Here is a 15,118-nt window from a genome sequence, read left to right on the forward strand (position 1 = left end):
GAAAGCCCAAATGATAGAATTGTTTTCTCTCTCCCAACCAGCACTGCAGAGGCCTCATCTGTCCAAATGGGCACAGAGAAAACTTTGGCAGTGGTGTTAATGTTTTTCATGTTAGTGATGCTCTTCTCTGGGAGATGCATGTGTGGCTACCTGGAAATTTGTGAGTATCTGTGATCAAGTGATTGGAAAGAGGAATCATTTCTAAGTGCTGGTGTGACAGAGTGCTGGCGTAGCAGTTCTGCTCTCACAATGCCAAGTCTTGCTATTCAAGAGATTGTAAAAGGAAAACTGCTTATTGTGTAAGTGGCAGTGCTGGCAATCTTAGTTGTACTTTTATTAACATATGTGCACCTACTATTGGCTGGAACCCTACTGCATTTAAAAAACGGCTTGCAGATGCTGTTTTGAGGATCTTAAACCTGTGTTTGTGATTTCTTTCTTTCCTTTTTTTTTTTAAAAAGCAGCAGGAGATTTTAATCATGCTGCAGATTTCACACTTGACAGAAATCACAAAGCATCCCATTTTCAGTCAGCTAAAGAGCTAGAAATGCAGTTTGGCTAAGCTGGTCTAGTTTTAAAGAAGGGATTTCCATCCAACTGACAGACAGAGGCACACCAGGATAAAAAGCCACTTCAAATCAACAGGGGGATTGGAACAGATTTTTAGATCCCACCTCATCATTCTAATCAGGTCACTACCAGCGCCCTGTACAACAGTAGGGATCCAACCTTCTGGAGGGATTAGTAAGTAAATTGCCTTCACCTTCATGTTCCTCTCTGTGGGGAAATATTTTGTTTCATTTCTGTTAAATTTACCTACCACTATTTTCATAGCATGACCCCTTGTTCTCATACTACAGAACAATGTAAAAATTAGAGACTGATGAGCTTTACTTTTATCTTTTGTAATTTGAAATATATTAGAATTACACACATGAAACTTACATTGAAAGTTCCAGGTCTCTCACATTCACTCTCTCTCTCTCTTAGACTGTGAAACCCAGTACATTTACTGAGACATATTTCCTATTGGCCTTTGGCCATCATATGATCTAAACAGGAGCTGCTACTTTTAGCTCTGGATAAGTGATGCTAAGGCATGTTGAGGATGAACTCACCATTTTTTGAGAAGTTCAGACATGTCTCACATCTAATGCAGCATTTGTGGCATGTCCCCTGGCTAATCTTCTTTGTAGGTGCCAGCCAGACTGCAGGAAAGAACTACGGAGAAAAAGCAAAATCAGTGTGCAAACAATGGTAAAAATGCTATAAAATATTCCCTTGCACCAGGACTTGTAGCAAATATGTGCTAAATGAAAACTCCCACTTTGCTCTTTCTCTCGCTCTCTCTCTTCATTGTTTCCTTTGCTACCTACTCCCATTCTTGGCTTTGCACCTTCTTCCATGCTGTCCTCTTGAGCCTGGAACAACCGCCCATTTCCACATGACGTGCCCTCCCTCTTCAAACTTCTTTTCTGAAACTGCTTATGTTGGTGCCTCCCCTCTTGATGTCTTCCCCTTGTGTCTGAACAGGCTTGAAGTGGGTTTAGCTTTCACAGTTTTGGGGAGGGTACTAGGGCTCTTGTTACTATATTTGCAGACAGTCAAAGGAAAGCAGCCTGGTATAGGATGGCTGGGGGCATTGGTCAGGGCATCAGGTGATCTGAGATCTAGTCTTAGCTCTGCTGTTGACTCACTGTGTTTGATCATCAATAAGTCACTTCATCTCGCTATGACTGATTTTCTCCATCTGTGAAATAGGGGTAATTTATGCTTGCCCACCTTTATAAATTGCTTTGAGATCTACATGGGGGTGGAATGCATATGCCAACCCTGACTTCAGCAGGAATTAAGTGAAGCACAGTGAGGGAAAAGGCATTTTTAAAGGATCTAATAAAAACTGTAGCTTGACACTTCACAACCATGCACTCACCTGGCATAAATTGGCATTGCTCCACTGAAGTCAGTAGACCTATACTGATCTACCACAGCTGAGGATCTGGTCCACTATTTACAGAGACCACTTATTACTCCTTTAGTTGAAAAAAAGGACCTTCAGTGGACAATAATGTCCTCAACCTCTGCCTGTGGGTATCATATCTGACTGTTAGGCAAGTGTTCAATCTCCTCAGAGCAATAACTTTTATAGAAGCAGTCCTGGCTCCATTCACCAAATGATAAGTATGAGGCTAAAATCATGGAAACTTGGCTGCAGTCAGAACTCTGTCATCTTTGCAGTCTTGAGCCCTTTTGTAATAGTGCTTCAGGACTGGATGCAATAACAGATTTAAATATGTCTTAATCCTCTTATGTAATTGGTTAAACACCTCTGTAGGTGACAGGCATTAGGATTAAATTATTCATTATACTGAGAGTTGTATCATGGGGAACCAGATGTCGCTTTCCTTGAGATTTTCTATTGTGTTCTGCCCTCAACTAAGTTGTGATTCCATCAAATTTGATCAGGCTGTAAAAAGGGACCCTGCTATTTATTAAAAATGCATCAGAACACATCCTAGGTTCTGCTAAGCACCTGTAAAAGGCTCCCTGAATGTGACTTTATCAGCCATGCTACAGCTGACATTATTTTTCCCTTTCTCAATATTGCTCTTGACTTTTAATATTACTCATCCAACAGGCAAATACTCAACTGATGTGAGTGTGGGGGGAAATGAGAGGGAGTAATACAGCAGTGGGGAAAGGCTGAGGGGCTCGCCAATGTTTAATTTGTGCCAGTGCTTGCCAGGACTGAGCCACAGCATCTCTAGACTTGGCAGTATGTAGCCCAGCACCTGTGGGCTTGCCATGTCAGTTATGAATGTAAAAAAAATTGCTTGAACCCCGGCACCTCTTTCATTACAAATTAAGCACTGGGGCTTTCCCCCTTTATCACTGAATTTTGCAGAGAGATGTCTAAATTAGAGGAAAAGTGATCCTGAAGGAACCAAATGCTTTTCTCTGAGAGTTGGAGTTATTCAAAGGTAAGAGGGTGTACGAAAATTATTATTGTTACTACTATGTGTTATATATTCCTTCTTACTTTAGTGTATTCACAAAAGAATATATATACTCCATAATTCTACATGGTGCTTTGCAAAGGTGAGGTCCAGTCCTGTATTCCTTCAGTTGCATACCCAGAATTCCCCTTGATTTCAATGGGAGTTTTAAGTTTGCTAAGAATTCAGGAGCAGACATACTGATAACGCATGTGCTGTGCTGTAAAGGAGCTTCAAATCTTGATAAGACTGAACTTGCCTCAGGATGACACTTCAAGGGGAAAAGTGAGTGTAAGTAATCATTATATGCATAAAATTCTTCAAATCCCTCTTAAAACATTTCTTCCTAAGGATCTTTCAAGTATGAGCTCTCTGAGATCTGTCCTGCTTCACATTTGAGCCACTACCATCTACAGTGTGTGTCTGAACTGTATTGTCTGTCTTAATTACACTGTTAGTGCCTGGGCTTTGTATGTTTGTGCAGCATGTAGCTGCCACGCACTGTAGTTACCTAGCAGAGTCATTACCACATTAATATCCCATGTAAAATAAATGTGTAGGTTTCTGTAACTGTGTGCCAGGTGCTAATGGTAACCACAAGGGCCGGGTTCAATCTGCCTAAGGGTTGTTTTCTAAAAGGAATGAAATTATGACTCAAGCCCACACCAAGAGCTGTACCTCTACTTCTGTCTCTGTGAAATTAAAATACACCATCCCTGGACTTCTTCCCCACTTGCAAGAACTCAGGAATCCTTGGGAACAAAAAAAAAAAAAACCTCAAGTACCTTTTATGTGGGGGGAAAGGGAAAAAACAAAAGCAGTATTTATGTATATACACTTATACCCATTTCTGCATATACATAGACTGGGTTTTGCTCAGTTGATTGTATCAGGTGTTTGGCCAACCCCACAGTTCCAAGTGTTAATTTTCTGGATTAGGTCCAGAACTGTTAGTTACAGAGCATGGCCCCTTGGTCCCCCCTGTTCCGGCACCCTTGGTTCACACGATTAGGTCCCAATTTGATGCAACTAGTTGATCCAGATCTGTGACATCAGCTCTGCGACTGCTGCTCTGGTCTAACCCTGTTGGGAAGGTCAGCTCAGTACTGCCACCATCTGCTTTGGTGCTGTGAAGTTAATTCTGCACCACTGGTCCAGGCAGAGCATTGTTGTCACCGTTAGGCTGGTTGGACCTTGCTGCAAAGCCAGCTTTACTCTTCTTTGCTGCTACCAGTTTGGTCTGGTTCAGTCCCACAGAAACTCCAGGTGGGGAACCCTGAACAAAAAATGACGCTGGGACAGAGTCCCTGGGATAGAGCTCCTGGTCTCTGAACAGAACCCTTTACTCTCTCTTCTTTGAGCCTGAATCCCATTCCCAACCAAAGTCCATTTTCTGTCAACTCAGGGTGACCCATTTATTCCAGGGCATATCTTGCACAATTCTTATACCCTTTCATGAGTACTGACACAGTAACAATTATTATTTATTATTGGCATAATCATAGCATCTAGGAGATGTAATGAGGGACCAGGACCTCATTGTGCTAGGTGCTGTATAAACAAAGAACAAAAAGACCATTCCTTCCTCAAGTAGTTTAAAATGTAAATATAAGACACGGTAGTGTAGATGGATGCAGACAGATAGCTGGGGAGTCTCAGGAAACTAAGATAATATTAGTCAGTATGATTGGCCATGGTATTTATTACCAGTTATACAATCATAATAGACAAATCTCGGCTAAAGCAACAAAATACTGTATCTGGATCTATGGATAAACAACATAATTTGTGTAAGTAAGGCTAGCTAGATTAAAGCAAGTGTGAGTATGCCAAGCTGCAAAGCAGAGCTCCAACTAGAGTGTATCCATACCCTTGGAAATCAAGAAGGGTATGGGTGTATCCATACCCTTACTGCTGCTAAGAGAGTGCTCTCCAGAACTTGGTGGTCCATGGACCACTGTTTGAGAAGCACTGCTTTAAAGCACCTACTGTATTGAATTGCATTGTCTCTTTGAACTAAGCCCTTAAACTTCCATGGAGTTTTATAACAATGTTTATACCCACATGGAGCTCGGTCAGATGCATCTGGAGCCAATCAAACACTTCCCTAATGAACTATATAATGGTAATCCTAGAACGAGTTTTAAATATACACACACATTTTGGGCAATTTCTTTGATGGAAGGCCAGAGTCCTGAGGACTGGAAAGCGACAAACATTACACTATTATTCTTAAAGTGGCCACAGGACTCGGTAAGCAATAAAACACACATCATCAACTGTGTAGAAAATAGTATTGTCAATGCTGCAGGATTTAGTGGAGGTTGAGGGGGTGGAAGGAAGGGGCATTTCTGTAATGTGTAATTTGATTAAAGAGAACAAGTTTAATGGATTTTTGGCACAGGGGACCTCTTGTTCACATGAATTCCTCAGAATTCTTTGAAGATTTTGGGCCTCATTCTGTTCCCATTGAAATCAAGGGGAAATTTGCCATTTATCTCAACAGGAGCAAGGCTGTGTTAATTGTTTATTGCCTCATGGGAAACAAATAAGACATATTTGTTTGGTATTTATTTAGGAAAGGAAAGGTATGGGTTGTTTTTCTGGTGTCTTTCTTTTTACTACATCTATGCCTGCTAGTGCAGCAGGAAAGGGGTGAGAACTGGCTCCATGGAAGTCAATGGTATCCCTTATTTTTAGAGGCTTATGGCTTAGCCATAAACATTTTGCCCCCAGAGGAAAGCTGGAGTGGAAAGGCTGTTTGGCCATTGCTGAACTGCTTTGGTGCTAGACTTTTGCGGCGTGTTGGATTGTAATGATGTTAATTACAGTGCAGACATTTCATTGAAATATCAGACATATTAGGTACAGGCATCACCATTCTTGGAGCAACTTTTGCCTCATATACCAGGTACTTTAGGCAGCAATGAAGAAGTGCAGTTACATCTGTGTAAAGGGCCACACAAAATACATGACAGTGTTGGGAGTAGAACCCAAGCATCCTCAGTCTAAGTCCTGCTTGTTATCAGTGTCTTTTCCTATTAACACTTTTTTCAAAGTAAATATAATGCCAATGAAAGTCCCAGCTTGAAGGCCATGGAATAGAAGGTGTGTATCCCTAAAACATGTGTCACATCAATAGGAGCACGGCTAGATTCCCCCACAGGGCCTGTTGCCAGTGTGCCCCAACTCTGGTCAAGCAGGCCTGCCCTTGGGTATGACCGGATACCTTAGTCTCCGTGGCCTTCTCAGTATTTGCATTGGCTGTTGAACACTCAACATGAGACAGCTTAAAGAGCCATGATTTTCAGAAAAAGCTGAGAAACCACCCACTGAAAAAAAGTGGGCACCTTTACAGCGGCCTCAAGCTGGACACCCAAAAACCACCAGTCACTTTTGAAAATCTTGGCCAGAGAGGTAAAGTGACACCTAAAGTAAAACAGCAAGTCAATGGCAATATCAGGAGAAGATCCCACAAGTCCCACAAGCCTTTTTTGCAACATAATTAAATATAACTTTTTTGTCTGTTACTAAAATAAGGTCCATAAATTATGTGAATTAAACTATTTCATTTAAGATGTTGAGGTGTGGGTTATAATATCATGACTGGCGGTATAGACAATGAAAAAGAACAATGATAATACAGTCTTTGGTATGTGGACGTTTAGTAGGATTGGCAGCCAGACATGGATAAAGGAAAGTAGCCTTCATGGAGTAATAAGCATGAGGGAAAAAATGTGGCATATATACACTATAACTATATAATATACTAGAACATGTGCTCAGTAGGGAAGTTTTCTGTGAAGAAAATTTCTGAATCCATTAATCTGATATATAGCTGTAGAAAAAGAAGGCAAACAGTATATGGAGATGCAGGAACAGATGGGGGAAAAGAACAAATTACACAGGGTGACACTATTCTAGTGTAAGATACTGGTGGATGAGTCTTCTCTTGATCTCTACATTCAGGACTGGTTCACATTTCAAAGAACAGTACCAGCAATAAGTGAATATCTCAAACATATTGGGGAAAAAGGTGCTAGGACAGTGAGGCCTATAGAAGGGGAAGTGGAACATGAGCCAGGCGTGGTGTACCAATGACCTTCTCCATCTGCTATTTTTTAATCTTTATAAATAATGATGGGGTGGGATGAGTGCTAGAATTCCTGCTTCCATCACCAAACAAAAAGCAATCCTTTTAGCAATCCCTGGACTTAACCCAGACTCATGTGCATTGGGGATGAGATGTAAAACTAAAGTCCTGACCTCTTGTGATCACCAGAGTTATCATGGCACTTTTCTTCGAATAGGAGTGTTGTCCCATATGTCCTGGGACATATCCTGTGTGAATAATTACATTCTGCCAACCTGAAAATTCTCAATATGGTTTCAGTTTGATACGGTATTCCTCACCTGCCATATCCTTGGTCAGTGTTGCTGTGTGCTGTTAAATAGCTGTAGTGGGGGTTGAAGTGATTTCCACCACATGCATCTGACGAAGTAGGTATTCACCCATGAAAGCTCATTCTCCAATACTTCTGTTAGTCTATAAGGTGCCACAGGACTCTTTGTCGTTTCTTAGACAGTGGAACTTTCATTGACACCTAACAGAGAAAACAGAATATGGAATGTAAGGATCCTGAAAGATTAATTTTAGCATGAAGAACATAAGAATGGCCATACTGAGTCAGACCAAAGGTCCACCTAGCCCAGTATCCTGTCTTCCGACAGTGGCCAAGGCCAGGTGCCCCAGAGGGAATGAACAGAACAGGTAATCATCAAGTGATCCATCCCCTTTTGCCCATTCCAAGCTTCTGGCAAACAGAGGCTAGGGACACCATCCCTGTCCATCCTGGCTAATAGCCATTGATGGACCTACCCTTCATGAATTTATCTAGTTCTTTTTTGAACCCTGTTATAAAGCTAAGGTTATCATGATGATTTTATTATTTGTTTTACATGGATGGAAGTAGAAACTTTGTGTAAAATCCTGGCTCCCACTGAAGTCTGTAGCAAAACTACCATTGACTTAAACAGGGCCAGGATTTCACTTCTAGTGCTTGATCCTGAGCTCATTGAAGTCAATGGCAAAGCTGCCATTGATTTTAATGGTGCAGGATCTGGCCCTTCATAACACACACGGCCCCATTAATTTCCTTTTTCCTACAGTTTTTTTTGAGGCAGGGCCCTCTAAAGAGAAAATATTCTGTCTATTATGTTACTTAGTCCTAGCTGCTGAGATAAGCATAGGGTTAGATTAAATCATAAGCACTATAAGGCCTGTACCTAGGGTCCCGGCTGCTGGAGTCATGTGATTGCATTAGAAGACAAGATTTCCTGTTTATTTAAACAAAAAGCAGCAGCAGCAGCAAATGTCTGACCCTCCTGTTTGGGAAGAAAAGCCTGAAAACATGACTGCAGAATAATTAATGCAGAAGCATCTGCCTGAAAATACAGACATCCTGGAAAAATGGCTCTGAAATGTGTGACCTGCCCCAGACATTTTAACAGGGTGCTAAATTCAAGTCTCACTGCTTACTCTGGGAGCCAGAAGAAGACTCTGTGTGATAGGAGTGGGGGAGTGCAGCAGGCCTGGCCTACTCACCCCCTAGAATAACTCAGCATCTGTACAGATACACCTCATTGCTGTGACCCTTGCCTCTCTGAAGGGAAGAATAGACTCCTGCTGCTTCTGAGGGGAGTCTCTGCTGCCATGCCTTGATGAGAAAAAGGAGCCCATGCCACTTCCCCTGCCTCTCAAGGACGAGAGGGGAGAAGGGCCCCCTGCCAACACAACTCCAACTGAAGGAGTGGGGACGCTTTTGGTCACATTTCTAGGGTGGCAGATTGGCTTAATCCAGCCCTGCTCCTGCACTACTCTTAATGGAAATTCCCATCATCACTTAAAGCAAAGAGTTACGATGTGGGCCTGCCTATGTGGAGCTCATTGCAGGATCATAGGCTAAATCAGTACACCCATTTCTTGGATGGGAAGATTTGTCTGTGGCTGTTTCTACACTACAGAGCCGATACCAGCATAGCTGTTCCTGTGTAGCTATGCTGACATTACCATATAGCGCAGATGCAGTCTGCACTGATGGAAGGTGTTTTGTCATCTGTGTAGGAACACTGCCTCCCCAAACTAAATTAGCTACATTGAGGGATGCATTCTTCTATTGACAGAGATGCATCTACACTGTGGGTTAGCTCAGCATAGCTATGTCAGTCAGGGTAGATTTTTCACCCACCCTTGACTGTCATAGCTTTATCAACCTAACTTTTAAGTATAGGCCAAGTATGTGTGTTTGTATAGCATGGTTAGTATCCTGCTCTGGAGTTAAAAAAGTTAAGATCTTGTGGAGCATTCCAGGGTAGCTATTTTTATCCAGCCGTCTCTATGTCTATTGCAAAGAGTGCACATGCTGGATGATTATCAAATGAGCTTTCAGCACTAAGAACAGTATTGTCACTTTCAAGAGATGAAAAATCATGAGTCAGACACCCAAAAATCATGAGAATGGTCCCAAAACCCATGAGATTTTTAAAAAACTTCAAATCATGTTTTTTACTCTGTTTGACTTTTTAACTCCTGTGTCAATGTATGCCTGATGATTTCAGGTTGAAAAGTCAACCTTTCATGAACACAAAAAAATCTAGCTGCACAGATGAAGACTCCACTTATTCTCTCTTCACCCCTAAAATAACAGAATTGTCATCCCTATCCTATTACTGTCTTCACTCTCTCCCCTCCTAGTGTATTTCCTTTGATAAAAGAAGGTCTGGATGGTAAATAGTTTGCAAAGAACTGATCTAATTCATGCATCATGATTCCCACTTGCATATAGAATTTATATTGCTTTTTTGGGTTGGTAACTTACAGATAGACTTATTAAAGAACTTTAAACTTATATCAATCATTCATATAAGTGATAAATGTCACAGTAAAACTTAATATGTGATTGGTTTAGCCTTTTGTGAGAAACACCTCCATCACTCCTCAACACAAACACACTCTCTCTCTCTCTCTCTCCCTTTCCTACCCCACCTCAGCTGAGACTAGACCATCCTGCCTCCCCTTGCTCCAGACCCTCCCTCTCTGCTCCCCTCCTCACCCTGTCCTGCCTCCCCCTGTTCCAGGCCATGCCCCCTGCTTCCCTCCCCACCCTGTCCTGTCTCCCCCTGCTATGGAGCCCTTTCCACACCTCACAGTCCCCTGCAACTCCTAAATCTGCATCCTGCTCTCCCAGTGCCTTTTCTCCTCATTCTCCCCACTCATCTTTTACAGAGTCTCTACTGCTCCTCACAGTCCCAGTCTCCTGTTTACCTCCCCACCCACACCCCGAACCACAGTGTGGGAGCCATTTTGCCTGTAGGCATCGCCTCAACTCAGTGAAGACAGTGGGAGGTGGCAGCCAACTTTATTAAGGTCAGCCTCACTTCCACATGCAGATAGCCTGGCTTCATCCCCATTGATAGTAATAGTAGATGGTCACCATTTTGAATAAGGGGAAGTTCACAAGTTGGCAGCCTTTCATTATGTTTTCAAGAGACAGGGGAAAAACCCACTCCAAAACTGACAGAGCTGTGATACTATCTGAGCATTGGCAATAATGTAATAATTTCTTTTCAACAGTTTCCTTCAGTGAGACAGCCATTGCACCCACTGAATTCATTATCTTATTCACAAATCATCAGTTACACTCCGGGCTGTAAACGTTGTAATAAAGGAAATGAAAACAAAAATTTAATCATTCAGCTGGTGTGAGATACTGGCATGGGCAGTGGGACCCCCCCTTTGAGGAGGCTAGCCCCAGCTTCTTCTGCCCATGCCCCCCTTCCCTGGGCCAGAGCCCCAAGAGTCCCTGCTTCCTCCTGCAGCCAGAGCCCCGAGACCCCCTGCCCTCTGTGGCTGGAGCAATGAGCCCTTCCCCTTGGCTGGAGGAGCCCCAGGCTGGCCGAAGCCCTGGGCGCTGAGTCCCCTCCCCACACCTGCCTGCAGGAGCCCCTCCCCAGACCCCAAGCCACCCGGGAAAAGCCACAGCGTGATAGTATCTCCTCCCAAAGAAGAACCTGAGCTTTTGACATGCCCGATGCAGGTTCCAGAGCAGCTGAGAAGGCAGTATCTGCTACTCAGCTTCCTGGGTTCATCAGTAGTCTCTCTGGAGTCCAGGGAGATTACTAATGAACCTGGGAAGCTGAATAGCACATACCGCCTCCTCAGCTGCCCCGGAACCTGCATGGGGCATAATAAAACAAAAACTTCCCCTGCCAAACCTGCAACCTGGTGTTCGGTGACAGCGGCAGCGCCAGAGGAGGCTGAGCCTCCCCGGCCTACTATACCTGCTGCCCATGGATAACGCATTTAATTCTTTTAGATAAATTCATATTGACTCCCTCCCCCCAAAAGGGGGAAGGGACAGTGTCTTAATGATTTCAAAGTGGTGGGCACATGACTGACGTGCAAGTAATAACGAATCAGGCTTTGTGTGAAATGTTCACTGTGAAATTTACAAATGTCTATATTTGAGGCTTTCAAATTTAGTTTTGAATTCACTGAAGTGGCCTGATTTCTTTTTTCTTTTTTTTTTTTTTTTTTGAGGGGGGGGAGACCGATATTCTGATATTAGGAATTAGTCCTGTTTTTGAATGAAAAACTTTTAATTTCAGAATTTGACATTTCATTTGGCCTGAGATGACGTTTTGCAATAAAACCTGAAAGAAGTTTTTGCTCAGTATAGGGTATCATAATATTTTAGTCAAATAAGGGATAGCTACACCTTACTTCTGTCTTCATTTAGCTCAGTAAGCTAGCTCTCTCGCTCACTCTTTCTTTTTTGTACGGATGGTGAAATTATCTCCATGTGAACTCTATAGGTACGTATGATGGAGTTTTCAAACCCCACACTGGGCTAGAAGGGGTTAAAGGACAGTACTGGTCCCAGATGGCCCCACCCTTGCCAGCTGGATCCTGAGCTCTGGAACTCTGTGAGGCAGGAGGTTCCTAGAGTGCAGTTCCAGCCCAAACCCAAATGTCTGCATAGCATATTTTAGTCCCATGAGCCCTATGAGCCTGAGTCAACTGACCTGGGTCAGCCATGGCCATGTCACAGGTCTTTTATTCCAGTGTAGATACATCCTATGTGGGTGGAGTGTAGAAGGGTTACCGAGCTGAAATTCAGCGCCTAGCCAAGCATCAGGTTTTGCATAGGTTATGTGCCTCTTTCCCTGCAGCTACGGTTCCAGCCTGCTGGCTGTAATGCAGGCTACAACCCCACACCACCAATTCTGCAGATTGTTGGGGCCACTCTGGATCCACATAAATGTGGATCTGTGACCCCACCACTGGCCCACCTTGGGGCAATTCCATTGTGGGCTTCCATACCAGCCTAGCTGGGTCTGGCACTGAGGGCCTTTCCATGTTAGTTAGCAGGTATAGCTGCTTCTCCTGTGGTTCCCCCTACCCACTCATTCCCTATGAAGGCCATAATTGTCATGGAGAGCTTTGCACTTGCTCTCTACATTGCAGGTGAATTTCACCCTAAAAGCTGCAGTTCTGTATTTCCTTTTATTATTTTGAAATTTCCCTCCAGTGAATGCAATTCTAACTCTAATCCCTTTCATATCTCACTGTTTGGAAATTGGATGTCAGATCAAACGATTTTTACATTAAACTCAGAGATCTTACCTGACACGAGTTCCAGAAAACACGCTTTGAAATCCTCCTCCTGAGAGCTCAGAAATTTTGAGCCACTTAGTGTCAAGTCAAGAAGTGATTCTGAGTTGAGATTTCCAATATCTTGGTGACGAGCCCAGGAGGGTTCCTGCTTTTCAAATACAGATAGACCCATTACCGTGATTTTCTTTTGGAACTGTAAAATTCAAGGTGACAGTCTGAAATTAGGTGTCATACTCATAGATGTTTCCAAAGAGAGGCCACTTAGGGTTGGAAGCCAGTGGAACACAAATGCTTGTTTCTTGTTTAAGGTCTGTGTGGTACAATTTGTTATATGAACAGAGTAGATGTATAATTCTGGTAAACAGTTGATGGTGCAGAGATTTACTGAAACACATCTTGATTCCTCAGAGCCTGATTTTGATTTCATTTATTGTCTATGTTGCAGTAATGCTCAAGGACCCCAATCACAATCAGGGGTACATCAAGCTAGTTGTGTATAAATACATATAAAGACACAAATTGAAATCCTGGCCCCACTGAAGTCAATGGCAAAATTCCTGTTGACTTCACTGGGGCCAAGATTTAACCCACAGTTCTTGTCCTAAAGAGTTTACAATATTCAGTCAAAGGAAGTACCAGGCACTCAACATTTTGCAGAATTGGGTCCTCATTTAACATAATGAATAAATAGGTGTCCAAATACATGAGTGAATAATCCCTACTTTCTTTTCTGACTTAAAAAAAATCTATATGGAATTTTAGGCTTGTAATAATACTTTGCATTTATATAGATCTGAATCTATCTTTTTAACCATAGATCTCAAGTCACTTTAAAAATTGGATAAGTATCATTATCATCAATTTACATAGAAGATAAGTGAGGCACAGAGAGTTTAAGTGACTTCCCCACAGTCGTACAGCAAATCTATAGAAGAGATGGGACTAGAACCCACCTCTTCTTATTCACAGTCCTGTGTTGTTGTTTCCTTTGTAATGTACCCACCATATATTGTCAATTTTTCAAGATGTTATCTTACATGTGAATGTATAAAGTCAGGGACTCAAATCCCATTTAGTAATATTCTGTACATAGAATCATAGGACTGGAAGGGACCTTGAGAGGTCATCTAGTCCAGTCCCCTGCACTCATGGCAGGACTAAATATTATCTAGACATCCCTATTGCAGTAGAAACCTTCACATATACAAACAATGTGTATGTTACTGAGAGCAATGCAGTGCGTGGTAGATGAATTTTGAATGGTTTGGAGGCTCATTTTGGTTTAGATAAGTACCAGAAATGGGCCCAAAACACAAAGTTCATATCTGGATCCAAACAGCCTCACTGTTTAGGAAGGTTAGAGGTTTGGAACCCCTCTCAAACATCCCCTCCCTCGCCCCTCAGATTTTAGATCCATGAGCCCTCTATACTTAATGTTAAAAGTTTTATGTGAATGGCTTACATTATAATGTTTTTACTGAGAGTGAAGCCCCAAGTGTTTTGAGAGGAAGGGCACACTTTATAAATATCTAAAATTACTTTGTTTTATAATTATCCATACCTCCTGTGCCTGGAAAACCCGTGAGAACAATCTATTCAGTGAGGTTTCCGATGCTTCCTGCCAAAATACCGCAAGAGCATCATTTCTCATGGTATTTTTTCAATTCTGTTTCCAGACTCATCTGTAATCCAGAAGTGCAGAGGCAGCATGGAAATGAAAAATAGTTGGAAAAAGCAAGAGTTCACCAAACAGCTCAGAACCTTCCAAATAAATCGGTGCTGGTTCAGTTCTTGAAAAGCAAAAAGTTTAGGTGGGATTTGATTTTCTTTCCCAAACTTTTCTTTCTGTAAAATGAACTTTATTAGGACTCGTGACTATGAAGACTTCCAGTTTGACTTTTTATATAAGCAACAGTTTCTCCTTTTGGAGATTCAGCTTAAAGGATGGCCCCATCAAAAAAATGACCATACAAATAGCAGTGTGGGTTCCCACATTTATTGTCTCTGTGACTCCAGAGAAAATGTACTCACTTGACAAGTAAAAATGTATTTTCTAACTGCCAGCCCTGCCCCACTCATCTTGGGATCAGAGATACAAGCTGAGTTCTTTCCTTCTTATGCATCCTCACAAGTGATAAAGGTTCAGCAAGCCAAATTCTGTCTGCAGTTATACCTGTACAACTTCAGGTGGTCAGGCTTTGAGTTAGTCTAATCTCCTCTGAGAACTCATTCCATAGACAAACTTCATCCAAGAGCTCTTTATTTCCAGCTCTCAAATGCTTCATTCTGGGCTATTATTCCAGAGAAGCACATCTGTCTATGTGAGTCATAGAGATGCAGTCGCTGATGTAGAGCCATTGTAATGCTGTGCCCTCTACTTCACCTATGTCATTTAAATGTATATAGTTCCCATAATGTGTACGAAAAATGCTGTATAAACATGAGG

General features: G+C 42.3%; 1 long non-coding RNA gene across 1 annotated transcript; it reads left to right on the plus strand.

Moving 5' to 3' along the window:
• Positions 1-2,469: 2,469 nt before the first annotated feature.
• On the plus strand, positions 2,470-14,670 carry LOC120403551. The gene is made up of 3 exons (XR_005597584.1): positions 2,470-2,655; positions 2,906-2,981; positions 14,349-14,670. It is a non-coding gene; the product is annotated as an uncharacterized LOC120403551 (long non-coding RNA).
• Positions 14,671-15,118: the final 448 nt, after the last annotated feature.

Source organism: Mauremys reevesii, linkage group 4 (assembly GCF_016161935.1).
Source record: "Mauremys reevesii isolate NIE-2019 linkage group 4, ASM1616193v1, whole genome shotgun sequence".
Taxonomy (NCBI): Eukaryota; Metazoa; Chordata; order Testudines; family Geoemydidae; genus Mauremys; species Mauremys reevesii.